This window comes from Ptychodera flava, chromosome 9 (assembly GCF_041260155.1).
Source record: "Ptychodera flava strain L36383 chromosome 9, AS_Pfla_20210202, whole genome shotgun sequence".
Lineage (NCBI taxonomy): Eukaryota > Metazoa > Hemichordata > Enteropneusta > Ptychoderidae > Ptychodera > Ptychodera flava.
In genome coordinates, this window is record NC_091936.1 from 42,754,930 (window position 1) to 42,760,929 (window position 6,000).

The following is a 6,000-nucleotide window of genomic DNA, read 5'->3' on the forward strand; positions in this document are numbered from 1 at the left end:
AATTTTGGCAGTAATTTGGCTTTTTACGTCAAGTCCAAAAATGGATTTGAAGTCACCTACTCTACGTACGGGTCTTTGCAGGGCTGTGGTGAGCGGGGCTATTAGCTGTAGCGGAACACACAGCATCGTACGCAGGGCTAGTGTAGGCCTAGCGGTGCTGGGCAAACGTCGTTGTTGTACCTCCTGATTGCCGGGTAGGTCTGAATCCTCTTTCAAGTGAGATAAGCCCCACATTAAACAAGAAGACCTATGAAAGGTCCTTCGCTTGACTTGATACCTGTACTTGGAATTCTCGTTTGCACCCCCAAACGGGGTAAACCAGGAGGTAAACATTGTAGTTGAGTTGGATTCTCCACAGCCGAGTGTAGCGCGCCATATACCCGGTTTGACACGGACGTTCATACAGACCACGGAACGGAACAGATGCAGAGATGCTTCTTGCTGCAGCGGGCATTGCTCTGCGAGCTGTAGATTTCTGTAGTTTGGGTTGTTGTCTTTGTACTCCTGTCGGGCCTCTTGAAATGAAAGCTCTCGTCCTTGCTAGCGATGTCGAAAACTAGAGCCCGGTCGTTGATAGTCTGTTGGCGTATACATGCGTACATGCGTACGTCTAGCTCTATGGCTCGAGCGATAACAGTAGCCGAGCCCCATTCAACTGATTCAAGAAAATCATGAGCAAATGTGATCTCAATCCAGCGTGCAATTATTGTTCAATATTCAGCAGATATTCAACTAAGATTAATTGACCTTTTATTGCGTGTTACATTTGGTTAGTTGGTACGCTTGTGACAGATCAGCCGCCATTTTAACAAGCGGCAATATCGCAAACATTACAATCAAGCCGTAACATGTGCGGCGTTCTTGGATTGTTTACAACAGAGGGGGACCCCCTCAGGAGGATGCGCAGCGCGACGACCACTGCGCTTTGATCACTGGCCTTCGTTCAACTATCCAAGCAACGCTGAAGCACCTGTGTCTTTGCAAGGGTACCGGTAAGCGATGAACCCAAAAGTATAAGCAAATCATTGGGCTAAGCGTATAACTGTAAAATGTACGGAGGTTCTACGAATCAGACATTTCCTTTGAAGTTTGATGCGTGGCATTTTAATCACGATTGTCTGATCGATGCACTGTGTCTGTGTGTTGTCTGCATAGTCTGTCAAAATCCACGCCTGAAACGATCTTCAGTATTTGATAAGCGCCCTCGGTCGGTAAATTCCTAAAGATGGACTGACATGACAACATTTACAACTGCGAAAAATGATACTTCTATGTCAGGTTGATGTTTAGTAGCAGATGTTTTATTTCATGCACATTTACATGATTCTATATGAACATTGACACAAATTTCTTGTGTGATGTCCTCCCTCTTAGTTTGACCACTAGAGCTGAAGATTGAAAATAAGAACAACATAATATATACAAAAAACACAGTGTGACAGACCTGTAAGAAGTTTCATTCTGAATAATACATCTTGAGTACAAATTAAAATGATGGAAAAATCTAAGAGTACAAGAAATTGCGACGCTGTTTCCTTCAGATTAAACTTGTTGTCGTGAGTTAATCGTTGCTATAAACTGGTCTGTATACACACCTTAGCAATCGTTTCAAGTTATACACAGCTTTGAGTTAACGCATTGTAAGTGATCGCGCTTTTCAGTTGAAAACTTTGAGGACAAACAGTCGATAAAACAAAGGATATTAAGTTTAGCGGTTTACTTGCTCAGTCCAACTGTTGTATGTCCCACTTAATGAGTGTCTACTGTCATTTTCCTTTTAATTTGTAAACTTGACGTCACTACACATGGTTTTCTGATCATTTAGCTCTTTCAATCCAGAGTGAGTACTTCTGTATTTATTGAGTTTGAAAGTTATTCCCACTGCACGCCTGGCGAAATTCCGAAGGTAAATCAAAAGTGGCTTGGATCTTTTGCAGCAGTTTTACGGAAAGAATCGATCACTATGGCGTACAGTTAAATAAAACATGCACTTTTTTGGCCTTGCCAGATTTGACCATTTTTTCGAAGTTTGCAGAGGACGTATACGTCAAAAGAATTCCACGCTTCTGTCATTTCTCCATCCCGGAGATGATGTTTACAAATGTGACCAGGCTACACTTTTAAAACAGGTTTTGCATCATAAATCCCTTGCTATTTGCCCCCTCCCCCACTCAAATATTTCATTCTCGATCTCTCAATATGAATAGAGCAAGCTCAGTAGAATTCGGAGCGTTTTTACGTGTTTGCTACTGCGTAATATTCAACTTTTCCTACTCGTCCTTTGTAACAAAAAAGAGAGTTGAAATATAAAAATAACTCTTCCTTTCGAAAACGCTGTACTGCAAATATCTTTTGAATTACTTGAATTGGTTGGAATGAATATTCATGTCAGAATAATTTTGAAATGTGCACATTTTTGCAATGATTTGTAGCCATTTCTGCGATCGCAGTTGGCGTAGTAATCAAGTAGGGATCACATTGTCTGTTGTCGCTGGATGTTTTTGCGAGGATTTCAGGCCTCTCGATCTAACTATCGAGATATTTCAAAGAGCTGATGATATTCGTCAGGTCGCCTTCAAAAGGAGAATGGCCAATTCACAGCATGTTATTTTATAAAAGGGTAAACTAAACGGAAGACCGCAACTTCTGTAGCTTTTCTATTGTGATTTGTTCGGTGGGTCGGACGACTGGGAACAGGATAATTACTAAAACGTGTACATTTGGAGCAAATGTGGTAGTCATTCAAAAATAAGTTAACGGCCTCGTGCTGACTCCGCGTCGCCATAGAAAATAATAAAGAGTTTGAATGCAACAGTTACAACATAGACGGTAGAGAAACGCGACTGCCTAAGATTACAAGCAGAAAAGTGACAAGAGGCAATAATTAAACATCTTTCTTAAGTTTCAATAACTATATATCTTACACACAGTGTGTCGGCACTCAAAGTATATCAAACATTACTTCGTGTCAAGGGTTTGGAACATTTCTTCGTGTCAAGGGTTTAGAAAAATGGATTAAGGATGAACAGCTGGATTGATGTGACATGGAAATACCATACGCTTTATAACAACTGCAACTCGTCTCAGCTGCTACCAGCTGACATCACAGTGGTGCAGCTATTCTTCTTGATTGCCGAGGCATTTCAAGAATCCCTTGTGTGTGTGTGCATGCCATGATAACCATTCCGAGAGTTTTTTTCCCTGAGGCAACGAAATCCGTGTTATCGCTGCGTTTGAACTTGACCCGCTTCATTCCCAAAGTTTGATCAGTACCCCCACTGAAATCCTGGGGACTGCGGTGGCATCGACACGTCTATGGCTTCTATCAGGTCACTGTATTTCGATCCACAGAGCTCCATAGCCCCTCTCAGCGCCCAGTAACCATGGGCTCCCTTCTGCTTTATCTTTGCAAGTAGCCTGTCTGTCTTAATTTTGTCCGTAGCACCATCGGCTATATAGCTGCCCTCTTGTGGTGTCAAGTGACCGAAATGAACCAAGAATTGGAGAACGTCCATGGCTTTCAACTTTGTGGCTAGCTTGTGTTCCATAATCAAATTCGAAGCCGTCAGAAAGGCACCCAAGTTATTTGGATCCATCGTGAAGTTGTCTTCGAAGTTATTTTTGCACTTTTCCAAAATGTCACAAAATAAAAGTTGCAGATCCCGTCTGTTCAGCGCTCAGATTTCTGCGACAGAAAAAATGCAGAGAAAAGGAATGTCAAAGATGAAAAATATTTTAGGTTTTAGCTCAGCACTTGAGTCAACGACAGATGCCAGAGATAGTTCCATGTATGATGAAAGACAATACAACCCATGTGAGACTGCTACCGCTTTTAACACGATTGGAACCAATTTGGGATAATTGGATGGTGAAGTAATGTCGATTTAATCTAGAAATGTAATCTCATTTGCTTTTCTTTTTTTACACACTTGTTTTTATGAGTAATTTGTAATATCGCAACATTAAGCTATAAGGCACCTAACACTTTTGAGAAATTTGGAAAATATGACAATCCAATTATCCCAAATTAGTTCCGATCGTGTTTTTTGTTGTTCTCTTCAGCTTCAGTCGATGTTTCTTTCTCAGTTACCTCCCTTCCCTCTCCCTTCCCTCTCTATTTCTCTCCTTTCTCCCTCGCCTCCCTCCCTCCTCCCTCTCTCTCTCTCTCTCTCTCTCTCTCTCTCCTCTCTCTCTCTCTCTCTCTCTCTCTCTCTCTCTCTCTCTCTCTCTCTCTCTCACACAAAGAAAGTTTAAGTTTATATGTCACTGTAGTGGTTAGTTTTGCAGAATCGGATGTTGCAGGGACATTGTGAGCGCTGAATTACAATGTCGATGCAAGTGACGTTTTACGTTCTTTGTCCGTGCGCCATGGAAGAAATTGGAGTTGCAATCGATCACTTGGTCAGAAATCTTTTCCATACAATGCGTGAACGAGTATGTATATCAGAAAGGAGTGGCTACTCTGAAAGTAGCTAATACAACGCCGACTGCTTGATGGCGGGTGGATAGTACTAGTGTTTCTCAATTCTGATATCTGTGATCGAATCTGACATTGAAAAAATCTCTTGTTTAGATACTTCCCTATAACGACGTACCAGTGGTCTGTTTTTATGGGATATCAACCTAATAATGGCACTAAATTTGGATGCATTTGTTCATAATAGGTTTACCATGTGAGTGGATATTACATGCACTGCGCAGCACAGCCGAAAGAAATTTATCGTCTTTCAATCGACTGAGTGGACATGAAATGTTGATTCTTGGCCATAATTACTGCAGTTTTTGCTTGACATATCGATCTGTAATGGAAGAAAGGAAATCTTGTGTCTTCGCTCTATACGGAAAGTCGTTTGTCTGACCTTCAGCAAGCGAGTGCCAAGTTAAACACAGCAGGGAAGTGAGGTTTTTTGGCTAATTTGGGCGATGTCCTTCTCAGAGTCCGCCATCGGAGGTCGTGACCGAAACTTAAGATGTCAGTGTTTTGATGCAACGTGGACCAATTCTTAAATTTAATAAAGTTAGAGAGACGAGCGTGTCCCTGGGATGATATACGGGGACAACTGCCACGCAGCACATAATATACTGATGTGAAACACGAGAAGCAGTAAATTGTAACCTTATTAATCGTCCGACGATATCCAGACGAACTAGTAAGCAAGTACAATGTCGGTAACTCGCAAATATGAAAGAACAAATTGAATCCAGAATCAGTCTGCATAGCTTTCATTTTTCCCTTCTCAGTCACGTTTTTGATAATTTTTACGTCAAATGTAAAACTGTTTTCTGAGGTATCCTTCCAATCAATGCCATACGCACATACGATGAGTGGTATTTTTTTATAAAAATTTGAGCATATGCATATGTATTAATTGTTCATCGCTTGCGTCAAGGATGACACACCATCACCCTCTGGTGTTGATCTCACACTATTAAATCTTTTTATCTTCATTTTTTATGATTATCATACAAATCATGCATCCATTCCTTGGAATGACATAAAATTATAATTAAATCGAGCGTGCATCGTATACAAGAAGAAAAAAAGCGCAGGAGAAGATAGTTTGCTATGACAGAAATTGTAAACATTACACAGACCCCGGGCCCGCGAGGTCGATGAAAGTTCAGTATTTGCAGCTGTTTTCTCAAGAGTGAGTTTCTGCCTAGGAGATCAATTTTCCTTTGAAGGCCGACATGTGTGTTCTGTAGAAAGGTTGGTGTCAGCCATCGTATGTTCAGAGTTTGATCTTTAACCTGTAAAGAGTTTATCGCAATCCTTTTTCAAAAAAAACCCCGAAAACGGATCGCCTCAAAATGCTATCACAGTTTCGGCGAGGGGGCACGTTTTCCAAGGAAAATTACAGAAAGTGGTCCAGACTTACATAGTGAAATTGGCACAGACTTACATAGTGAAATTGGTATCCTTTAATAGCGCCCTTAAATGCATGCCTGCTGCTAGACTTCGCACATTAATGTGTAACATGACGTGACCCTATTTTATTC

At 41.2% G+C, this 6,000-nt stretch overlaps 1 long non-coding RNA gene across 1 annotated transcript in view; it reads right to left on the bottom strand.

The window, feature by feature from the left end:
- Positions 1–1,279: 1,279 nt before the first annotated feature.
- Positions 1,280–6,000, bottom strand: part of LOC139141081 (uncharacterized) — a 6,633-nt gene continuing 1,912 nt past the window's right edge. Inside the window, exon 2 of the long non-coding RNA XR_011554129.1 lies at positions 1,280–3,685. This is a non-coding gene — a long non-coding RNA (uncharacterized lncRNA). The remainder of the gene's footprint in view (positions 3,686–6,000) is intronic.